General features: G+C 33.3%; 1 protein-coding gene across 2 annotated transcripts in view; it reads left to right on the top strand.

The window, feature by feature from the left end:
• SPAG16 (sperm associated antigen 16) overlaps nucleotides 1-26,110 on the top strand; it is a 1,036,541-nt gene that overhangs the window by 734,911 nt on the left and 275,520 nt on the right. The gene's annotated exons all lie outside the window — the stretch shown is intronic.

Here is a 26,110-nt window from a genome sequence, read left to right on the forward strand (position 1 = left end):
ACTTCATATATACAAGTTAACTGTATTGAAACAAAGTCCCAGGGGTGGGGGGATGGTAAGTTAACAGGGTGAAGAGAACAAGGCTAGGGATTAATTATGGCAGTGGAAAAAATATATAGTCTGGGTTGCAGAAGTTTAAAACACACATGTACAATATACAGTGGGAGGAATGACGAGGAATTCTACTATACTTACTCCACTTAAACACATTTTTTTAAAGTGTCTTGTCTAATATGAGCTTCACAAAAGTAAGCAGGATAGACTTGTAAATATTAATGTAGAATCATAAAAATAATGAAAATGCTTGAATGGAAACCCAAGAATAAAAAAGCCGTCAAAGTAAAATAGACTTCCTTCAGGTTAGAACAGAGCAACCTTGATTTGACAGTTTTTCAATTGCTCATTGAAAGGTTTCAAATATATCTTTCTTCATATAAACTGATGACATAGCAAAAGTGTTTATCCATAAGCTTGAGGCATTCAGATATCAGGATGATTTCACCAACTAGGAAGACTGTTAAACACGGCTTTGAGTTGCTAAGCTAAAAGGGTGCAGATAGTTCTCAGGGAAGGATGATTTAAGTTTGTTCTTTCTCAGATGAAAGCTATTTGACTGATAGATGACCTCTCAAGTCCTTTCAAACTCTATGATTTAATTATTGCTAACATTTCACTTTGTCTCTAAATTCCCAATAGAGTGTGAATCTTAATTCCATATCCCTCTTCTTTCCCAATTAGCTAAAAAATTAATCTGATAGATTACCTACTTCTAACTTCAAAATGACAGCGTTGTCAAAATTCTGATACTATCATGCTGTTATTATTCTTTTAGACGGAAGAAAAATGCTCACTAAAAATTATTTCTTCTAAAGGCATGTTGTTTGCTCCAACTAAAATTGTGCTGGTGTCGCTGTGAATGACACCTGGAATGTTAGTGATGGGCTCAATTACAATTATATTTTAACAAATTCATCTTAGTAAGGAATTTCCAATTAATTGACTCTATTGAGCCAATATATTATGGATTAGTTCTAGGTACCAAGTAAAATTTTATTTTTAGCAGAATTATGGAGCCATTTAAACACTATGAACCCATATGATATAAGGATATTTATGCTAAAAATCTATTAAACAGCTTACAGCTTTACACACCCTAAGAAAATTAAATGGAAGCTAAATGGAAATAAATTATTTTGTGAGTTAGGCATTTTATTTTTGGTAAGCAATAACATAGCTAAAAAAGACATACCATTTAACATCTCAAGTAATAAAATTAATAAATATGGAAATAGCCAAATTAAATTTATTTATTTAGCAACCAAGGAAGATGTGCATTAAGTATACATAATTCAAAAGCAAGATGATGAATATGAGGCCCAGATGTCCGAGATAGCTAACAAAATATGATATTAACAAAATGATATTTTGTTATGATGACTGACACTCCTAAGTGAAATTTTTGGTCACATATGTCAGTTGTTTTGGAAACGGTTTTATTTCACATACTTGCCAAAGAATATCAAAAGTTTAGGAGGTAGTAGTGACTGAAAGAGCACAAAGACTTTTACTCAAGGACATGGCATTGTGACACAGTTCCCATTCAAATAAACCATCAGACAAAGCTGTCATAATAAATGAATTATACAGTGCATGTATAGCAGGCAGAGATTTGAATTATTTAGAATTAGACTTGCTAATTGTTTGATGCCTTCAGGGATATGTATTCAAATTGCATTACTAGCTAAAAATGTATTTAGCTATTTACGTAAACACAGTTTTAGGTAAATTCTACATTTTAAACTTCTGAGCAGAAATCATAAATGTAAAATTCAGTGTTACCTAGCTAGCAACCAAGAAACGCAGAAACAAACACCCAACATACGATAGTTATTTATGGTCCTAAAACTCTACATAAATTGAATTGTGTTTCTATGTTATATTATTAGGGCTATGATGTCTTTATTTCTGACTGATTTTTCTATTGGAAATAGATATTTTTTAAAACTGCTTTTTAAAGTAATCTGTTTAATGAAACATTTTAAGGAACTATGAAAGCTTTCTACTAAGTCCATTTTGTAAAGCAAAACAAAAATTTTAAAAATTGACAGTAATTGCTGAAAAACTAGTAATAGAAAATTCAATGTACGTTAAACACAAAACCAATAACATATATATATATATAACATATATATATAATAACATATATATGTATGTTAACACATATATATACATATATACATATATACATATATAACATACATATATGTGTATACATATATAACATATATATATGTATGTTAATACATCTTTCCGTGGCTGTTTCCAGCTGTTTTCAAAGGCAGGTAGCCAGTGTGGCTATTGCTGTGCCTGCCTGATGAAGTCAGGTGAACACTATAAATCAACTCTATTAGAATACCAATGTATCTTTCCTTGGGAGTATTTACCTCCACCTCACACATTTAAGCTAGGAATTTAGCCTCATTGTTGAACAAAATTGGAAGGCTGTACAGGATCAAAGACAATTCTAGTAGGTATAGGGCTTTAATTAGAAAGAGGAGTCTTCAGACTTACCTCAAGTCCTATTCTTACTTCGAATTAACCTGTTGTATTAATTCAAATATTGTTATATTGATTTTCCAAATATAGAGGTATGTGTCTTTATTGCAATTAAATAAAATATGGATATTCTGGTTCAAAAATGGATAACATTGTATATAGCCTTAATAGAAGACAAATCAAATTCTAACTTGTTTTCCACATATATAATGCCGTGAAAGCTGTAGCTGCCAAGAATGGAGGTGAAGGAACATGAAGTCAATCAGTGTTATCTTTACAGCAGTCTGAAGTTTTGAATAGATAAGAGAAAAATGGGTTTAAGGAATTTGTACCAAGGAAGATACCTACTCCATCTGTTGACCTTGAGTCATGTGGAGGGTAAGATATCTAGAAGGAAAGTGGTAATTGTGGATGATATTCAGGGTCACAATTTAAGCAAGGAAGATAAAGGAAGTGTTGGGATTTTAGGGGAATTGGCTGACTATGTATATGGAGAATGGTAGTGAAGGGTATATGAGAGATGGGAGGGGTAATGAGCTCAGATTGAGGAACAAACATAACTCTCTGGAAATGAAAGTCTAAGTAATAAGGGAAAACCTGCTGGCTTGAAAGGTCTATCAATAACAGAAATAAATATAACACCTTCTGTATGTCAAAATGGCCATAAAATCAAAATGAAAACATCAAAAAGCCAAAGAACTCATAAAACATAAAGGTATGGGAAAAGATTAAGTCCAGTCTGCATTCTATCCCTAAGTATCTTACCCTGCACTTCCTACCATAAGGAAGTATGGTCTAAGTTAGCTTCATTTTAAGGGTCATCAAGGAAAAAATTGACTTCCAGAATTAAGTGAGGGCTCATGGATCAAATGAGATCTTTTAAACTCAAAATACACCAGCATCCCACTGAAATCCTAAAGCAGATTGACCGCTTGAATAGATTTCACTGCTGAGAATCTCCCAGGCACTCTCCTTCATTCTTTGAAGACTACAGTTCCTGAATCACTCTTTCTCTACCTATGTGGCCAATGAGATAGTCTGACCACGTACTTCCTTGACCACATTTTCTCCAACACCCTTTTGCTCCTCAGCTACATGTTCCAGAAGTCAGACTCTGAACACCTTAGTCATTAACTGTAAATGTATTGCATCCAAAATCTCATTTCCAAGCATGCTTTTCTGAAAGCTTATTTGTCTTTCCAGGTCTTAAGTAAATCCAGTACAACATTTTCTCTCCCTTACTGAGAGGTCTAATCAGTTAAAATCTCACTCACCTTCTTATCACCCTTTCTGCCTTCACTTTATCATTTTACCCCACCTTAGGTTCTTCAGTTGCCATTCTGTCAGTTCCATTGCAAAGAACTTTAGTTCAACTTGACCTAATTTTCTCTATATTACATACCTGGAAAATCTACATTCTTTAGCCTGTACAGAAAGGATTTAAAAATTCAAGAGAATTGGGGTGCCTTGGTGGCTCAGTTGGTTGAGTGTCTGACTCTTGATTTCAGCTCAAGTCATGGTCACAGTTTCCCGGGTTTGAGCCCCTTGTCAGGCTCTGCGCTGACTGATGGCACAGAGCCTGCTTGGGATTCTCTCTCTCCCTCTCTCTCTGTCCCTCCCTCACTCATGTTCTCTCTGTCTCTCTCAAAATAACTAAATAATTAAAAAAAATTTTTTTAATTAAAAAAGTGTTTTTTAATTTAAAAAATTAAAATTAAAATTAAATAAAAAGTGGGAGATTTTAATATACTATACCATCAAATTGGTTGCTTTCTGGTTGTTTTTTTTAAAATATAGTTGACACAAAATGTTGCATTAGTTTCAGGTGAACAACTTAACGATTTAAGAGGTTTATGTATTATGCTATGTTTATCACAAATATAGCTACCATTGGTCCTGTTACATCACTGTTAAAATGTCTTTGACTGTATTCCTTATTCTCTGCTTTATATTCCCATGACTTACTCATTCCATAGCTGGAGGCCTGTATCTTCCTCTATCCTTCACCCATTTTGCCCAACCCCTCATCCTCTTCCCCTCTGGCCAACCATCAGTTTGTTCTCTGTATTTATAGTCCTGATTCTGCTTTTTGTTTACTCATTTTTTTTTTTACATTCCATTTATGAATGGGGTCATATGGTATTTGGCTTTCTCAGTCTGAATTATTTCACTTAGCATAATCCCCTCCACGTTCATCTATGTTGTCTCAAATGGCATGATCTCATCCTTTTTTATGGCTGTGTAATATCCCACTGTGTGTGTGTGTGTGTGTGTGTGTGTGTGTGTGTGTGTGTGTGTGTATACACCACATTTTCCTTATCCATTTGTCTATTGATGGACACTTAGATTGCTTCCATGTCTAGGCTATTTTAAATAATACCACAATACACATAGAGGTGCATATATCTTTTGGAGTTAGTGTCTTGGTTTTCCCTGGATAAATACACAGTAGTGGAATTATTGGATCATATAGTATTTCTAAACAGTTCCTTTTCTCCACATCCTTGCCAACACTTGCCTTGTTTCTTGTCTTCTTGATTTACGCATTCTAACAGATATAGATGATATTTCATTGTGCTTTGATTTGCATTTCCCATTAGTGAAGTTGAGCATCTTTTCATGTATCTGTTTACCACCTGTATGTTTTCTTTCTGGAGATATCTATTCAGGTCTTCTGCCCATTTTTAGTAAGATTGTTTGGGTTTTTTTGGTGATAATTTGTAGAAGTTCTTTACATATTTTGGATAATCCTTTATTGGATATATCATTTGAAAATATGTTCTCCCATTCAGTAGGTTGTCTCAGTTTTTCCCTATTGAGAATGATAAGTATGGGTTTTTCATATATGATTTCCATATATCGTTCCTTATTTGATTTTTGTTGAGAGTTTTTATCATGAGTGAAAATTTTGGACCAATGTGTTTTCATTTTCATATGTCTCCATGTATTTTTTTGATTACTCCTCTCTTGCTTCATTGACTCATTGATTGTTTAGTATCATTTTATTTAATCACATGTTTGTATTTTTTTCCAGGTTTTTTTCATGTGATTTATTTCTAGTTTCATACCATTGTAGTTGGGAAAGTTGCATGGCATGTATTGAGGCTTTATGGCCTAATATGTGATCTATTTTGAAGAAGATTCCATGTGCACTTGAAAAGAATGCATATTCTGTTGTTTTTGAATGGAATGTTCTATATATATCTGTTATGTCCATCTGGTCAAATATGTCATTCAATGACATTGTTTTCTGATTGATTTTCAATGTAAGTGGAGTAATAATACTTTAAAGTATTAAAATAGGACTTTAAAGTCCCCTGTTATTACTGTATTACCACCTATTTCTCTGTTTATATCTGTTAATCTTTGCTTTATGTATTTATGTGCTCCAGTGTTGGGTACATATTTACAACTGTTATATCCTCTTGTTGGATTGATCCCTTTAACTTTCTGTAATGTCTTTCTGTGTCTCTTGTTATCGTCTTTGCTTTAAAGTCTATTTTGTCTGGTACAGATATTGATAACCTAGGTTTTTTTTCCCCTCCATTTGCATGGTGAATGTTTTTCCATCCCTTCATTTTCAGTCTGTATGCATCTTTAGGTCTGAGATGAGTCTCCTCTAGGTGAATATAGATGGTCTTGTTTTTATATTTGTTCTGCCACTCTATTTTGATTAGAGCATTTAGGCCATTTACATTTAAAGTAATTATTGATAGGTATGTACTTATTGCCATTTTTAAAATTTATTTTCTTGTTGTTTTTGTAGTTCTTTTTTCCTTTTTCTTTTCTTGTTCTCTTTCTTTGTGATCAGCGAATATCTATAGTGTTTTGTCTGGCTATCTTTCTCCTTATTTGTTTGTGTATCTATCATAGGCTTGGGGTTTGGGATTACCATGAGGCTCATATATAACATTCTAAGTAAATAGCCGTTCATATTAATTTGATGATCATTCAAGTTCAAACACAATCTAAATGAATGTGTTTTCTTTCCCCTTTCTCTTTCCTTTTTACTCCATTCTCTATTTTATGTATATGTTGTCATATTTTACATCTTTTTATTCATATTTTTGTTAGGTCTAATTATGGCCAATTATTTTCCATTTAAATAAATCTCTTTAACATATCTTGTAAAACGTTTTGTGGTGATAAACTCCTTTATCTTTTATTTGTCTGGGAAATTCTTTATCTTTCCTTCTTATCTGAATGATAACCTTGAAGGGTAGAGTATTCTTGGTGGTAGGTTTTTTTTCCTCCAGCACTTGGAATATATCATGTCACTCCCTTCTGGCTTGCAAAAATTCCGCTGAAAAGTCAGCTGATAGCTTTGTAAGCTTTTCTCTTGTGAGTAACTTTTTCTCTCTTGCTGCTTTTAGGATTCTCTTTATCTATAACTTTTGACATTTTAATTATCATGTGCTATGGTGTGGACTTCCTTGAATTCATCTTGTTTGGAATTCTCTGTACTTCCTGGACTTAGATGTCTATTTCTCTCCTTAGATTAAGGAAGTTTTCAGTTATTATTTCTTCAAATAAGTTTACTACATCTTTATTTCTCTCTTCTTCTTCTTCTTCTCTCTCTTCTTCTCTTCACCCCTATAAGGTGAATGTTTGTTGCTTGATATTGTCCAAGATACCTCTTAATCTGCCCTCATTTTTAAAAATTCTTCTCGGGGCACCTGGGTGGCCCAGTCAGTTAAGTGCCAGACTTCAGCTCAGGTCATGATCTCAGGGTTCATGAGTTCAAGCCCCGTGTCAGGCTCTGTGCTGACAGCTCAGAGGCTGGATGGAGCCTGCTTCAAATTCTGTGTCTCCCTCTCTCTCTGCCACTCTCCCACTTGCACTCTGTCTCTCTCTCTCAAATAAATAAACATTAAAAAAATTTTTTTTAATTCTCTTTTTGCTGTTCAGCTTGTGTGCTTTCCATTACCTTGCCTTCCAGATTGCTGATAGTGTTATGCCCAGAATCCGTGATCCCCAAAGACCACCAGGGAGCCGAGTCCAATGCAAAAGCAAAGCTTTTGCAAGGCTCGAGCTAGCTCAAGCTCAATCCCCTACCTGCACCGATGCAGCGGTGAGATACCGGAGAGAGAGAGCGAGTTTCAAAAGCACAAAGGTTTTATAGGGGTCTAGGGGTAGTTGGTGAGGTAATGGTCATGGCCTCAGCCGATTGGCTGGGGAAGGGTCAGAGTCCTGTTTCGCAGGTTGCTGGGCATGGTTTGATCCGGAAGTTACTCAAGGGGAGGAGGTGTGGTCTGAGGTTTGAGCAGGGAATTTCTCTCTGCAGCCATGTCAGGGACATAGTCACTCAAGATGGAGGATACAGAACAAGATGGAGGACACAGAACAAAATGGAGTTGGCCGGCCTAGGTCTGCTCTTTCAATAGTTTTTTCTGCATCCTTAATCTATTGTTGATTCCCTCTAGTGTGTTTTTATTTCATTTATTGTATTTTCCAGTTCTGACTGGTTCTTTTTAATGTTTTCTATCTCTTTATTGAAGCTTTCGCTGAATTATTCCGTTCTTTCCTCCAGCCCAGTGAGTGTCTTTATGATCATTACTTTCAATTCTTTATCGGGCAAAGTGTTTCTTTCTGTTTCATTTAATTCTCTTACTAAGGTTTTTTTTTCTTGTTCTTTCTTTTGGAGAATATTCCTGTGTCTCCCCCATTTTGTTTGACTTTCTGTGTTTGTTTCTATGGATTCAGTAAAATGGCTACTTCTCCTAAACTTGAGGGAGTTGTCTTATGTATGGTCACCCCTGTGCAGCTTGCATGTGCTTGGTGGTAGCTGTTGCTGGCTGGCTGGAGCTGTGGCTGTATATGCTACTCTTTTTTTTTTTTTTTTTTTTTTTATGTGGAAAAATAAGCCATTTATTTGCTTAAGCCATGATTGGTTAGTTTGTAACTTACATTTGAACATATCCCACGCCCCACCCCACCACTGCCAGGTGAATTCTACCAGGCATTTATTTAATTTATTTATTTCATTTTTACAATATAATTTATTGTCAAATAGGCTATAGTCACCCTTTTAAAGCATGACATGTCTCCATCTCTCCTGCTATTATCTTGCTGTTCTGTCTTTGGTTGTTTAGTAGCTATTTAGTCAGTGCTAAGTTCCTCTTCAGTAGAAATTGTTATATTAATAGGTTAAATTTGGTGTGTCTGTGGAGAAGGTGAGTTCAGAGTCTTCCTATGTTTCCATCTTAAACTGGAAACCTGGGCCTTTTTTTATTTTTTTCTCTTTCTTTAAGTTAACTTTAAATTTATGACTCCAAGGTACAAATAACCACTCATTATTACTGAACATTTAAAATATATTTGTTTAGTGTGTTCACTTTTCTATTCACTTAGATTACTTTCATACCTTTTCCTCAAATATCCTCATACTCCCACTTCCCTCTCCTCCACAGACCCTCTTCTTATATCCTTGACTCATTGTTTTATGATAAAATAAAAGCCTTCAGAGAAGAAATCTCTTATTCCTACTACTACATTTCTAAATGTATGGGCATCTCCAGGCATTGTCACTGTCTCACCTTCAGTAATCATAGGAGTTGTCAGCCTCTAAGATATTTTAATATTTTAGATTGTACAATAAATTTCATGTCCCATTCTTCTTTCACTCTCTTCATAAGTTTACATTTACAGTTATATCCTTCTTTCCCCCTTCCTATAGGAGTATTTTTATCTGTATATAAACCTGCTCCAAAATTTCCCATTTTTTAAAAAAATGTTTGACATTCCATCTCTCAATCACTTGCTGCCTTACTTTTCTTACTTTCACATATTCTTAATAGTTTCATTTTATAAATTTAGACTTATTTAAAATTGCTTTTAGCAACAGATCTATGAAATATATGTGAAAAATTTTTTGAGAAAGAGACAGCATGAGTAGGGGAGGGAGGGGCAGAGAGAGAAGGAAAGGGAGACTCCCAAGCAGGTTCCACACAGCCAGCACAGAGCCTGATATGGGACTTGAAGTCACAACTGTGAGATCATGGTCTGACCTGATACCAAGAGTTGGACGTTTAACTGATTGAGCCACCCAGACACTTCTCTATTGAGTTTTTATATTTCTGTTACTACATTTATGATCCATAGAATTTCTGTTGGATTCTTTTTAAATTTGCCGACCCTTGTTTCATTGTTTTTTGTTTTGTTTTTGTCTGTTTTTGAGTTTATATATGTTGATTTTTTCACTTTTTAATCCATAATTTCTTTGAAGTTTGAATGACAGTGTTATATTTTCATTATCTTATTCCTCCATGTTGCCCTGAAATTTCCTATTTCATCTTTTCTTCAGCCATTAAAGTATGAACTCCAAGTCAAAAACTCCACTGAAACTGCTCTTAATTTTCATATTGTTACATCCATTGATTAATTTTCCATTATTATCAGGTTTTACTTTTCATAATCACTTAAAAAAATTTTTCATGAATCCTAAGAAGTAAAATCTCCATGGTCATTGCTTCTCAATCTACTGTGCTGAATCCTTCTTTATCTCTTGACTGCTAAATATTAAACAATGTCAAGACTCAATCTTAAATCCTGTTTTTTAGCACATTTTCTTTTCACATCATTTCATTCAAACCTGTGATTTTGCCTACATGTGATGATTTCCAAGTAGGTCCCACTTGGATCATCATCATTACACTTATCATTAGCTATTTTGCTTCTCAGCCTGAATATCTATAATATGTCTTCTTTTAACATGTTAAAAATAAAACTCTTGCTTTCCCTTCATCTTAACTGGTTCCTTTATCCAGCTCTTACCATCTTAGTGTCACCCTATTCATCCCTTCACAGAAGCAGGAGATCAGTCATAGTTCACAATTGTCTTGGGACTTTTTGACTGTTTACTTTTTGGGAAAAAAAATCTTTCTAAATTGGAATGCAGTGAAAAGAAATGAAAAAAAGAACAGTTTAAAATCTTATTTGACTCAATATCTCTAAAATCTAGTATAGTTTATTTTATATTTTTAATGTTCAAAAATATGGTGAATGGATGCAGAGTTCTGAACAAATGAAAGTACAAAGAATTAATTACAGCATTGTATCATTGCATCTTATTGATTTCAATTTTATTAGCCTTCCAAATTCTGTGGGCTGCAAGCTAAACATATTTTATTATCAGGATAGATTAGTTGCTCCTTAGAAACCCTCTATAGAATCATCATTTCCTATGACTTTGGGACACTGGAAAATTACCAAATTTCAATTATACTTTTGGATCCTGATTTTCCCAGTCATGAGATATATAATCTTGAGCAATCATTCAGTTCTTTTTTGAAAATGAATGATAAAAAGAACAGTGAGTGTTAGATTATACATGAAATGTATTTAACATAGTGCCTGACAACTAGAAAATGCTATTATTATCACACTTCCTCTCTCCTCCTTCCTCCTCCTCCTCCTCTTTCTTCTTCTTCTCCTTTTCCTTCTCCTTCTCTTTCATGAAGCTAACAGTCCTTTTATCCATTTGCATTCAAATAAGTAACAGTAAATAAAAGAATACACACAAACACATAAGATAAATTTCTTATGCCCCATAATTCAATTGTGTTTAACATAATATCAGTAGTATAACCATAAATCTGCAATATACATTTTGTACTCTAACAGAGATTTAAAAAAATGGAATTCTAAAGCTATTCCAAATAAAAACTATGCACTTGTACTAAACTTGAGCTGAATCCTACTATAAAAATGGATATAAATCTCAGTAGGAGATGTTTTTTTCATATCAGAATATACCATTTAGTAATTAGTCACTTAAGTGTTTTAAATTTGATCTGATATAGATGAATTGCTTTTCCTAAATTGCCAGTATGTGTACATAAATGCATTAATTCACATTACCTTTTATTTAAATCATGAAATATACTGATACCTGCAATTGCCTATTTAAAAAAAAAATTATACTCTCTCCATTTTAGTAAAACAAGTTCAATATCTGATTTTCTCAACTTTGTTTGTTATCCAAACTCAAATGGAAAGTACTTAGTATCAGTCTCTGGCCATTTTATATAAAGAAATACAAACAACATTTAGGTCATGCAGCCATTGATCCTCTGAAGGACAAATGATGTCAGGCAGTACTTACACGCCAAAAAAATTTCAATTTTGTTTACTTCTTCAGCAATCCAACTTGATGTCAATTACCATTTAGCTGGGCCAATAATATTGATATTTGATGTCAGTTCTTATTCATTACTGCACCTAGATGATGCATAAGTCAAACTTTCAGATGGTGGTGAAAAACACTAAAGCATATTCTACCTGGGGAAATTGGAAACAACAGCAGAATAGAAAATTAAGGGGCATGTAGCATGCCATTTTATTTTATATGAGATTTGAATTATTTCAATGCTCCTAATATTCAAAAATTAACTTTATAAATTTTAAACTAATCTAATACTATGATATTCTTAAACTAAATCTTTAATGAAGGAATTTTCTTGCCTTAACACTTTTCAGAGAAAATAACTTCTGATAGAAAATTATGACACTCAAAAGGAAAGGGAAAAAAAAGTGAGTTGGATAAGCAGACATTCAAAACTTAATTAGAAAATTATTTTTAAGTGTAATGAATTTATAGAGATCTCCCTTTATTTCTGCTTTGTTTTGGTCTTGGAAATTAAATACTGTAAATGACAAAAGAATAGGGCATTTGAAATTATATCATTCTGCCCTCAAAGTTTAACCTTCAATAACTTCTACAGTTGGATAGCAATGAATTCATGCATTTGTAATTTTCTAGATAGTTCCAATGAAACTAGAAGCAACATTATTATGTTATATTTCTTGACACTTCCTCTTTAACTATAAAACTAATAATTTGTTTTTCAGTATATACATCTTTTGGATGGCTTAAAAACTTGGGGCATATATGAAAACTTCAGTAATAAAATTTCTACTTAATATCTCCCTACTGAGCACCTACTATGTCTTGGGCACTGATCTGAATATTGAGTGTTCAGCAGTGAATGAGGCTAAGTGCTATTCTTATGGACTTTATATTCTGGTAACAAAAGACAATAAACAAGTAAATAAATGAAGTCTCAAGAATAATACGTGTTATTTAACCAGAATAAATTAGCGTAAAAAGAGCAATTAGGTGAGAGTTGAGGTTTATAATGGAACAGGTTAGGGAAGAGTCTCTGAGAGAATGACATTTAAGAAAATCATGCAATGATCTTAAAGAAGAGAACTCAAATAGAGGAAACAGCAAGGCCAAGTTCCTGAGGTGATAGTAGTATGGGGTAATAGAGTAAAGGCACTGGAATGGACTGTAATTACATTAAGTAGGTGGAATATGTTGCATATAATAGGAAAGTGTTAACTTAGATGGTTGTTATTGGTTAAATGTGAAACAGTTGAGGCCATTTTAGAATAACCTCATAGCATTATATGTGGATTACAGAATGTTTATTTATACAAAAAATACCCTAGCATGATACATTTTTTTTTTTAAATTTTATAGCTGAGTAATGCCTAAACTTTTTTTTTCCCCCATAACTCTTGGCATAATTCTTGGTAGAAAATTTAATTAATAAATATTCATTGATTAATAAATATCAGAAAGTCCTGCAAGTCAGAACTCAAGGAGCATTTGAGAGGACATAGGACAGTTTTTGCTGTGACACAATTAAATTTATTTTACACTATCAATCTTAAAATATTACTTAAAAATTTAATACACTTTTCAGACTTTCCATGTTTGTTTTGAGCATTTGACTGCCAAAAATAGTTCAAAATATATTTACTACTTGTATAAGAAACTATGTCACTGCTCAGAACATTTGGCCATTTAGGCAAGTGGTTTCCCCGTGCATGGAAGTCTCATTTAAACAGTTTTTACAGGGGCGCCTGGGTGGCGCAGTCGGTGAAGCGTCCGACTTCAGCCAGGTCACGATCTCGCGGTCCGTGAGTTCGAGCCCGGCATCAGGCTCTGGGCTGATGGCTCAGAGCCTGGAGCCTGTTTCCGGTTCTGTGTCTCCCTCTCTCTCTGCCCCTCCCCCGTTCCCTCTCTCTCTGCCCCTCCCCCGTTCATGCTCTGTCTCTCTCTGTCCCCAAAATAAATAAACGTTGAAAAAAAAATTAAAAAAAAAATAAACAGTTTTTACAGTACTAAGATATTCTAAATAATATAAAAATATCAATATAAAATTACATTTATTTCAAGTCATGATTAGTTATCGTCAGTCTAAGCTTGCATGTGATTTAAACGTTTGAAAAATTGCATGTTTAATAAACATGAGTTTTCTAAGAGATTTTTTTACATACAGGGCTAATGTCTATTGCATCATATATTATCCCTGAATCACATAATTAGAGTGAAAAGAATTGCCACACCCATTTACTCATAAGCACAATTATAAGAAAACTTGATTATTCCTTTTAATGTAATGTTCTCCAATTAATTGTGTGTTTGTGGTGAATGTGACCCCATGAATCCATACTTCAAGAAGTGACTACTAGTTAACATGCAAAACTACAGGGAGAACAGGAGAATCTGCCCTTCTTCTTCAGAAGATTTAATTTGTATACCAAGAGTGGCCCTTCATGGAAAATGTTTCAAAAGTTACATCTCCCGGCAGATGGTCTGGAATTCTCTGTGGCAGACTGTACAATGGTCTCGGACCCAGCATGTCAATCACCACTGTGCTCCGCCTTTCCTTCCCCTTTCAACAGCGTTATCAAAAAACTCAACAGTTTTCTAACAAGGAATTTAAACTTCTCTATTTAAATTAAATTTAGAAACCTAAATTTATTGTATATTTTCTAAAATATTGAAGTTCACGAACTCTTTTTTTTTTTTTTTTTGAGAATTTGCAAACATTCCTCGACTTGTATTGGATGGTAGTGAAACAAAAGAAACTTCTTTCTAATGTAAATGCTGCTGATATCTAGATCTTTTACTTCATCTGAACTAGAGAAAATTAAGACCACAAAGAACTCAAATGTAGACTGTGGGATTTTTTTTGTTTTTGTTTTTGGTTTTGTTTTTTGGTTTTTTGCTTGTTTTTTTTTTTGTTTGTTTTTTATAAGGCTTGATACTGAATTTCACTGAAGGTGTTCAAAACTTTCTCTTGTTAAACTGAAGGGTAGAAATTTTTCTCATAAATGGTTGGTTTTCAGTGTACACACTTAAGGACAAATTTTACAAAAGAAACCAAGATATTAAATTATGGGTTGCTTTCTATTTATGTTATTTTTCATATACCTAAAAATAGTAAAAATAGACTGTGCCTTTTTAGAATTCTAACTTTTCTTTCTCCAAAGAGTATTGTATGGATACAATTCCATATCTTTAGGGAAATATAATTATATTTATAGTAAAAAAAAATTTAGAGTTTCTAAAAAGTTCTAGGCAAACAGAAACACAGCCTAGTAAAGCAATAGTTCTTTAAAAGGCTATGAGTTTTAGCTAAATATATATAGTTCCATCCTCTAATCTATTTTTATGAATCAAACTATAAGGGATATTTTATCCACTCACTTCAATATGGCAACAGACAAATATAGCCTATCATCATAAACATAAACTTTAGTAATATATACATTATGGTGACTCAAACCTGTTGATAAATTACCATACATACATATATATATACATATACATACATACATATACATATACATGCATATATACACATACATATACATACATATATACATATACATAATAATTTGTAAACAGGTTTGTGTGTATGTGTATGTATATATATATGTATATATATAATGTATACATACATTATACATTATACATACATTATATTATACATTATACATTATACATACATGTATATATATAATGTATATGTGTATTTGTGTATGTATATCTCTATATAATGGAACTACCCTGAATTTATGTGACTGCACTTATGTACATGTCAAAATAAAATAAATTTATTGCAAATTTCCCCAACAGTGCTTTTGCAATGAACACTATATTAATCAATAATAATTGGCCACTTTAAAAGAGACTTCTGCCAAATACAGTAACACCTTTGTTTACTATCATAAGACAAAAAAGGTTTAACAGAATTTGTGTGGATCTAGTTATGATATCATCTGCATGATTAAAGAGCAAAAGGGCAAAGAGAAAAAGGAGTGATATTAAGAACAGTATTAACATGTTGCCATTTTTCCTAGATGATTTGCTTTATTTCACCATAGAGTGTTAAAAATGCATACCTTTGAAAAGCTGCATCTAAACCCTTATGAAATGATTATTTTGAAATTAGTAGAAATATGAATTTGTACCTAGTTCATAGTCAGCACTCTAAATATTTTGAAACTGACTTAGGTGAATAAAAAAAAAATCATCTTTTTCCAACAAGGGAAGAAACAGATTTGACTGGAAAATTTTCAGTCTGCACTTAAGTCAGCTGCTCATGTGGACATCTGGGTCCCAAGCCCCTGTCTGACCTCTAGTCTCCCCTGCAGAAAACTAGCGCTTCTCTAATTTTCATTCCCTGCTCTGCCCCCTTCATTACTCTGGGAGTATAGAAGGACTGACTTTCTCCCTTGATAAAGGACAACAAATAATGAATTTAAGTGCCTGCATCGTTAAAATTGTTATCCCTGCACACTATTTCAAATGCAGTATCAACTGTGACCAGCTTTTACTCTTCGTGGGGTCTTGTCATCTCCATGTTCTCATGTAAATTAATGCAAAAACTGCTCCAGCAGTATCACATGATGTTTATTTCCAACTCCAAGTGGATTGTCCTGTTTCTTGATCTGGTAAATGGAAAGAACAGCTTGGCAGTGCGCAAAATTACAGGTTAACAAACAGAGTATTGGTCCAAACAGGAGTGAAGAGCTTTGGGGAAAAAAAGCACAGTATGTATTTTCAAGTGTGTTGAAACAGAGATGCACCTGTATATATTTTGTTCTTACATATAAATATTTCTAAAATATAAAGTCACAGGACAATACATTTCATTTCACTTAAGAGGTTTACAAATTAGTTTGGATAAGATGATGCCATAGCTCATTAAGGTCTATGATCATGTCATACCCATTTCTGTCTTGCATTTCTCCTGTCCTTTCTCCCCATTACTGCACTCCATCACCTGGCACTGAGGCATTCTAACAGGGAATGCTTGTCTGGTAAGTATTTAATGAATGACTAATAATTTTATCAGACTCCTTTAAAAAGAGAAATTTCATTATTTTAAAAAATTATGTACACATTTCTTTGTTTAGCTCATCATACAAAAGAAAGACTGGTGGAGAGACAAGGATGTACTGTTCTAGGACAAGCATAGGTTAAAGCAGCTTGATTAAATGGATTAAAGAGTAGTAGAAGTTTAGCTGTTGAGAAATTGGTTTTTAAAAACATTTGAATGTCCTTTAATTCTCATATTGGGTTACCAATCATTGTGGATTGTTTTAGGAAGTAGGATCAAATGTAGATAAGTGGCATACATGCTTTTTTTTTTTTTTTAAAGGTGGTGGTTTAGAAGAAAATAAGTTGATGGGCAGAGGCAAAGATCTTTCAAGTTATAATCTTTTCAGGAAAATATATGTTCTTCTCTGTGTGTGTGAGTTACTAAGTTGGGTGATCACATTAATTTTGTACATGTGCCATATTATAATTACTTAAAGATTGGGTGAAAGTCTATTGGCATGTTTTAATTAAATCTTCTATTTCCCAATTTAACAGGAAAAGTGACAAGAAAAATTATAAAACTCTAAGCTCTACTCAGGCTTTTCATTGTCTGGCCACGTTCACTAATGGCCACATTCCCCCAGCATCTCTTATTTTTACTCTCAGCTTCTAGTACCAAAGTCACTATCCCCAAATCAAACAATAATGTACATAAAAATTAAATTTAAAAGTTTTGAATAAAGACCTCTATCTAATTTACGTATGAATTTATTTCTGACTTTCTTCTAGTTTATCTAATGGATTTGAACTCAGATTGAGTCTCAGATCCCAGCTACCACTTACCAGGTATGTGAATTAGAAGTAGCCTCAATTTTCTCATATGTAAAATGGCAATATCACTATGTACCTCATAAATTCATCAAGTTAGTCTGCTGAATGCTGGATTTTTTTGTATTCCTATAAATATTCTTGAGCTTCATTCTCAGATGCTTTTAAGTTACTTAGAAACTGCTTCTTTCAGGTCTGCTTTTTAGATTTGTCAGGTGGGACTAAAGACATACTCCATTACTGATGCAAAACTCTTCTTTGTGCTCCAATCTACCCAGCACTCCTGAATCTTGAAGTGTTTCAGTCTTTTGGGAAAGACAGAATTCCTAGGATTTGTGTGAGGGCCTTTCCCTGTTCTCTCTAATAATTTCAGGTGGTTCTTTCTAGGCCTATAGGTAGTTTCCTCATATGTATATGTCAGTCAGTTCTCAGCTAAATACTAGAGAAAGTTGCTTTGCAGATTTCCAGCATTCTCCCTGGACAACTCTCTTCTGTGCTCTGCCTTGCAAACTCCAGGTGCTTTTGTCTTGCCAGACTGTGTGCTCCATTCACTTAATTTTACGAGTCAGCCATGTTCTGGATTCTCTTTCTTTGTGCTATGGGCTAGCAACTGTCAAGGTAGTATGTCACAGCAATCTTCTGTGGTTCACTTCATTAGCTTCCTGTCTCTTCATGATTATTGTCATTTGTTGTCTTATGTACAGTGTCTTGTAAACCATGTTTCCTATATCTTGTCCTATATATATATATATATATATATATATATATATATATATATATATTTTTTTTTTTTTTTTTGGTTGTTTCAGGTAGGAGAGTAAACCTGACCCCTGTTACTTCATTGTGACTGTCAGTAGAAGTCATTTTATCATCTGTGTTTAACCATCAACAGACTTAACCAGAATATATGTGATTATAATGATAACATTCTTTTTAAAATTTATAGTGAGCCTCTCCTCCTATAAAAGAGTAAATCTGAATTATATCCCTGGTTGGACCACAGATTTCATTTACTTTTTTAATCTGGAGGAAACATTGAAATAGACAATTCTCTTTCAGAAATGTATCAGTGAACACTAATATTTTCTTCAGAAATTGAGAAAGGCTATTGAATTTAAATATATCAAAAGGCTTTTAAGGAAAACAAGAATGTATTTTCAACATCTGGTCTTCCTGAATTTGAAAGATTCTTTGTGACTCAGTGCTTACTAACAAACCCAGCAGTGAAACTGAAATCTTCACTTGCTCATTCATAGCAATGCCAAACTGAAATAATTTAACATTGGTCTCTCTTTAGATATTAAGTGATAAGCTTTAGCCTCTACTTCTTATCTCTTTGGTTTATTCCTTCATATTCCAATAATCCTATTGCCCTACTTTGACATTACGGTATGTAACTATGTAAATATATCATGGAAGTCTACCTCAAAGTGAGAAGTCATATCAGAAGAAAACACCAAGGGACTACAAGACAAAGATTTCATACATGGCTATCTTAAATAATGCCAATAATCACACTGGAAATGTAGTAAACTCACACAAGTGTCAGAAAATTTATCTTTAGTGCATTTAGAAGAGGCTCATTGCCAGGGACAGAATGCATTAATTTCATATGCCATGTTAGGAATTTCCATTTCTCCTTGACTAAAACATTAGTTTCAAAAATTATCTTTAGAGTAAAAAGACTCTCAGTGATTTATTAAATCTTCTTCCCTCCTCCCCCCTCCTTTACCTTCAGAAATCCACCAATTTTATACCATATTTGGCAGGCAGGAAATTGGGCCAATCTATTCTCAATTCTACAAAAACCATGCTTTCAATTTGCTTAGCATTTGCAAAATGAAAAGCATTTTACTAGGTTTTGTGAGGGTTTCAAACAAGTAAAGTATTTGGCTTTTTTCCTTGTGAAACTAGAATATAATTAAAGAATCAAAATATAAAATTTAGATAATCAATGTAAGGCAAAAATTATAAATACCAAACATGGCTAGCTAAATATCAATGGGATTTTTTGGTATAATTTTTGAGGGAGTTCAATCCCAATCATTAGGAATAGCTTTGTTATGACTGTACAGCTAAGGAAATAATAAATCATTAATTCATTTATTTAAATATGTACTAAATGTATAATGTAAGTGCCAAACTGAGTACAGATGGTTTAGAGTAGTACTATCTAATAGAATTTGTGTAATGATGGAAACATTCTTTTTCTAAAACGTTCAATGACTAACTACATGAGCAAATTTTAATTTTAACTAGTTAAAATTGAAAAAATAAAAATTCAGCTTCTCAATTTCAGCAGTTACATTTCAAGTATTCAGTAGCCACATGTATTGGATAATATAGGTCTAGAAGGAAGCTAATCACATATACAGAAATTGCAATTTATTGTGTAAGATTTATGACATGTTTTTTTTTGGAGAGAAACAGAAAGAAAACTTTGTGTTCCTTAGAAATTTGTAGAAGAAATTGAGTTTGAACCAAGATTTAATATATTTAATATTTATCAGAGAAAGAAATTGTCCGCTGAAATTACAAGTAGAAAAACATAAGGCGTATGTATTACAGAGTAGTAAGCAAAGTAATATATAGGGAATTTGGGGGAAATGGTAAGCAAAAAGGAGTCAGGTTAAAGAGGGACTGAAAAAGAACTGTTCTCCCTTTAGTTTGTCAACTATGGCATTAATGATATTATGGACAAGGTAATTTCATGTTGGAGGTGGGGGTGGAGCTATTCTGTGCATTTTAGGATGTTTATCAGCATCCCTGGCCTCCACCAACTGAACACCAATGGCAGGTACCCCAGTGGTGACAAAGATGTTTCTAGACATTACCAAACATCCTCTGGAAGGTAAAATACTTCTGGTTAAGGACCACTGTTGTGAAAATGGCCCACAGAGATGTCAGGTTGAAGGCAGGGAGTTTATTATGTGTGTTGGTGTGTGAGATGAGGAGGACTTGATATAAGGGATTTGTGTTGAGTGTAGAGTGGAAGTTTCCTTCAACTAAACAGGATTGGAGACTCAAGAGATGGAGATTAGGATCACAGGTTCTGGTGAGACTGTTTACACTCTAGTGACTGCATGTGGGGTGGAGTCTTCTACTGAAATGGAAAACACAGCTGAAGGATCAAGTTTGAGGAAAAGATTATTTTAGCTTTCAGCATGCAGACTTGTGGTACCTGTGGAACATCCAAATGGAGATGGTTCTGTGGGTAGTTGGAAATTCAAAAGAGAGGTGTCAATTGAACATGTAAATTTGGGAGTCATAAACATCTAGTTAATAGTTGAAAGCATGAATGTTTCTCCTTGCCCACAGCATCTAGACTCAATGGCAACTATTATAACTTCCAGTTGATCTCTAAATATAGCCCTCTTCATTCCATTCAATGCACAGCACCAGTTTTTCTTTGGTTTTTGTTTTTGTTTTTTCCTGATTTCATGTAGAATCAAGGACTTTTAGGTCCAGTTACCTGGCCTATTTACTTTCAGTACTTCTTCCTAGAGGCTTTTGATCTCTCTTCCCTTTTCCTGAATCATTCTTCTTCCATAAAATAGCTTGTTCCCACAAATCCTTCTGTTCTTAACTCAAAGTTCATATTCCTATGACACCCTCCCTGATCAGGCTATTTACATTTCAACACTCTTTCTGCCAAACATTCCTTCTCTAAATTTTTTGTTGTTGTTCTCCATAAATCTTATTAACATTTAATATGCTTCATATTTTATTGATTGATTGATTACATGATTATCCCCAGCAATATATAAGTTCTATGAGGTCAGGGCTTCTGTTTTGTTCACTTCTGTATAGCCACCAGTTAGATCATCACCTAGTAGCTTGTAGGCTCAATCAATATTTCTTTGATGAATGAAATGATAGGTTTCCTACTGGTCCAGACAAGTTTTCATGGATTCAAACTCTTGCTTAGACTTAAGACACACACTAGGAAATCACAGGAAAGTAATGTTCACTTGTTTTTCAGGGTGTCAGACACAGAGCTTAGTACCTGACAGTACCTGCTTAACTCCCTGAGTTTTTTCAGTTTATGTTCAAAATACATAACAGCTTTTTTACATCATATACAAAATTCATATTTCTCAGTATGAGTTCCAAAAGCTCTTTAGAATTTTTACACATTTTAACCTCATCATAAATTCATCATATCCCCATAGTGAAATATGTTCATTTCTGCTTTTTGTGCTCTGACATTGTGCCATTTTCAATAATAATGATGCCCTCCCACCTTCTCTTCACTAATATGTCTTTATAATTTTAATCTATTTAAAATTCTATCATTTCTAGAAAGCTACATTCACTTTTTGCTCCTATCCTAGGGCTGCATTCCTATAAGAAAACTTCTCTGATGCCACAGGCTAGGGTTAGGTGTTCAATTTGTACTCTAAACAACCCTTTACCTACTTACCAACTTTGTATTGTAATTGCTTGATTACTTCTCTGTCTCCAACAAATAACTATAAGCTACTTTTGAGCTTATATCAATTGTATCTCTTGTTCCTGCCCACAAGCCAGAGACAGAGTACAGCTTGATAATTGTTTCTTTATGTACATTAATTGCCTTCATGTATTTCTAATCATTCTGCCTAATAAATTTAAACACCTACTTGCTCAATTTGTTCTTTGCTACTACTTATTTGTTGATATTGTATTAAAGTACTGCTAGCTTTTTCAGGGTGTTCTCCCTCAGAAGTAGAATATACCCTTTTGCCATATTAGTGGTACTTTATGGGCTTCCAGTCCCTAAAGCATCTCAGTTAAGTCATGCAAAATATTTTTCTTGTAAAGAGCTTAAGATTTTGGACACTTGAATCAGATTGGCTGGATTTGAATCTTGAGTCTATGTTTTACTAGCAAAATTACTTTGGGCAAGTTGTAGAACATTGTAAATCTTGGGTTTTTTTCATCTTAATAGGGTAGTATAACCTAACCATAGAAAGGAAAAATCAAATCAAATGAATATAAATCAATTTGAAGAAGTTATGATGATTATGTAGTGTAGCACTGTGTACTCTAGATACTAAGTAATGACTTTTAAGATGTCCAGCTCCCGTATCCCTGGGTGGTGATAGAAGTTACTAATGCCTAACAGATTGATGATAGCATAAGGAAGGAGCATATACTGACAAGAGCAATCATATCTACATTTTCCCAATGCTTTACATTCCCTCTTTGAACATTCCCAAATTTTACCTTCACTCTTCTTTCTAATTCCATAATTTTTTTGCCTTATTTGTGTCATTAGAGTACTGAGGAAATGGTGTAATGAGCTAAAGCTTAATGCTGCACAGGCCTGTCCTAAGAGACACACTAATGTATTAGCACTAAAAATGTTTGAAATACTAATTTTCCTTCTAATGAGCCTAAACATTTTATTATGGTTATACCTTAATACCAAGTTGCAGGTCATTACCTTCTCATATTGAAAGCAGCTGATGTTTCTAGGGCTTAATGTTTCTGCCATTTGCTTGATGACCCCTCCTTCTTGCCCATTTTACATAGTAGGATTTTAGGAAATGAAAATTAGATCACTTGACAAGTATTGTGTATGATGTTTTGATTTCATTATTCATTATAAAATATTTTTCTGATTATAACAATTAATGTATGCTAATCCCATGAAATCTGAATTTGGAAAATGTGAAAAGGAGCAAATAAAATAAGAACGGTTCATCTTACCACCTAAAGATAGTCAGGGGCGCCTGGGTGGCGCAGTCGGTGAAGCGTCCGACTTCAGCCAGGTCACGATCTCGCGGTCCGTGAGTTCGAGCCCCGCATCAGGCTCTGGGCTGATGGCTCAGAGCCTGGAGCCTGTTTCCGATTCTGTGTCTCCCTCTCTCTCTGCCCCTCCCCCGTTCATGCTCTGTCTCTCTCTGTCCCAAAAATAAATAAACGTTGAAAAAAAAATTAAAAAAAAAAAAGATAGTTCTGATTTAGTTTTTACCAATCTTATTTTCAACACATGTTTTTGTATGTGTTACAAACAGTGTAAAAACTTTTCTTTGCTCCTTCTTTCATTGAACAATCTAGTATGTTTTCCCTTGTATTAATTACCTTTGGAAATGCCATTATAATAGTTAAAATAATAGTTTAGTTATCTAATCATATGTTACAGTTTTATATATATACACATGCGTATCTATTGATGTATTTATTGAAAATTGATTTCTTACATTTTTATCGCCCTATCTTATAAATGATATTGTGAGGAACATCTTTGTGACAAAAATTGATCTGAGTTATTGACTTATTTAAATGTATCCTAATGGGGAGATATATTCAATGTATTTAAACATTTGTGATGTACTATACTATATTAGTTTCAAGAAATAGAATGTAATATATTGGCTAAAATCTCAGATTCTAAAGTCAACCAAATCTATACTTGAATCTTCACTCCAAATCATTTGACCTATACAATTTTAGGAAATTTACTTGACCTTTTTAAACCCTATTTTTCTCATCTATAAAATGGGATTCTTGTATATAATGAAAAAATATTGTGAATAATATTAAGTATATATCATGGCAATAAAAACTGCTAACTTTCACTATTAATTTGTACACCCAACCAGGAATGCAAGTCTATTTGATTTTCTGATCCCTTATAAGTATCATCATTTAAAAATATATTCTAATTAGATGGGGGAAAAAAAACAGTTTCAAGTGAAAAACCCAAACTCAAACAAACATAAGCAAAATTAGGATATTCATTGACTCATAAAACTGAACTTCAGACTGGTCAGGTGACATCTGACATTTAGATTTAGCTGAAACCAACACTCAGATGAAGTAAGACTTCCTGAATGCTCTTCATCCTCTCAGTTTATTCACTGTGCTGGACCTGGACATTAGAACCAAGATTACAGATGTTTATATAAATTGCCCATTTTTGACACCTTTTAATCAGAGAGGAAAGAGCTTATCTCTCTCAAAATTAATTTGCAAAATATGAGGAGGTATTCTTATTCTTCCTCCTTGAGCCAGATGCCTTCTGCTTAAGTAGTTACTCTATCAATGGAGATGGGTTTCCATGAGGAGACCCATTACATAATAGGGATACGAAGAAGGGATAAGAAGAAGTTCTTCAAAAATCACGAACACATTGCCACTAGAGTGACCTTGGCCTGATGAGTCAAGCTAACTGGATGTACTCTGTCTATAACCGCTGATATTTTAACTTGCAAAACTTAACTATATTAACCAGGGTTGGTGAAGATGTTTTCAGGTGTTCGTTATTTTTTTCTCCTGTCTACTGGTCTTCTAAAAAGCAATATTCCTACTGGTTTAGTGGGTTTTTTTTCTCTTAATTTTGCTTATTTTTTATGGAATTTATGGCATTTTTAAAATTTATGGGGCGCCTGGGTGGCGCAGTCGGTTAAGCGTCCGACTTCAGCCAGGTCACGATCTCGCGGTCCGGGAGTTTGAGCCCCGCGTCGGGCTCTGGGCTGATGGCTCAGAGCCTGGAGCCTGTTTCCGATTCTGTGTCTCCCTCTCTCTCTGCCCCTCCCCCATTCATGCTCTGTCTCTCTCTGTCCCAAAAATAAATAAACGTTGAAAAAAAAATTTTAAATTTATATATTTGGTTGTTTTTTAAATTTATATGTTTCTGGAAACCCCATTTCACTGAAGAATTCACAATTATTATCAAGTCCTTAATAGCATTTTAGTGTGGTTTCTTTAATCTTTATATATTTTAATTGTCCACCTTTCATTTCATAATGTGGCTTAATTATGACTTTTTTTTTTGGTCATTATTTCTTTTTGTCTGTTTTTGACAAATCTTTCAATTTGTCCACATATTCTTTACAAAGACTAGCTTTTGATTTTGCTGATCTCTGTTTACCATTTTAGTAGTTTTGTTTAATTTGTTTCTCTATAAATTTCCATCATATTTCAAATATTTCTGCCTTTTAAAATTTCTTCTGTAGAAAAGAACATTCAGTTTCAATTGTATATTTAATATATTTATTTTAAATATTTTAAAAATTCATGTAAAATCATGAATTTCCATTAATGATGGCCTTTGCTTTATTCAACAAATGTAATATGAATTCCTTCATTTAAATTAATTCTAAACTTTTAAATTACTTGTAATTTTTTTTTACCTTGCAACCTTTTTTTTTCAATTTTAGAGTAATTTTTAGTTTCTAATTGCATCAATGCAAGAAAATTGGACGTTTATGACATTTCTTTTTGACATTTCTTGAGACTTATTTTTGTGGCTTATCATGTTGCTAATTTTTGTAAACATTTCATATACACTTAATGATATCACATGTTATATATATGATAAATATTGTTTTCTGTTTTAGATGTTTTTTGGTTTTTGGTTAAATCTTGCTTTTTTTTGGTATCGGTGTCTGGTAGGCATGTATTGAAATCTTCCCTCACTTGTGTAAATTAAAACTTATTTTTATAGTTAGATAAATTTTTGTTTTATATTTTCTTACTTTATTTTTAGTTACATAAAAATTTGGATTGTCACATCTTGTTGTTAGAATGTTCCTTTTAATCTCTAGCAGTAAGAACTACTAGCTGTTTTTCATTTCACTTAAGTGTTTTATTTTTTATATTGGTAATCTTCTA

The sequence above is a fragment of the Herpailurus yagouaroundi genome, unplaced genomic scaffold (assembly GCF_014898765.1).
Source record: "Herpailurus yagouaroundi ecotype Mexico unplaced genomic scaffold, PumYag 140, whole genome shotgun sequence".
Lineage (NCBI taxonomy): Eukaryota > Metazoa > Chordata > Mammalia > Carnivora > Felidae > Herpailurus > Herpailurus yagouaroundi.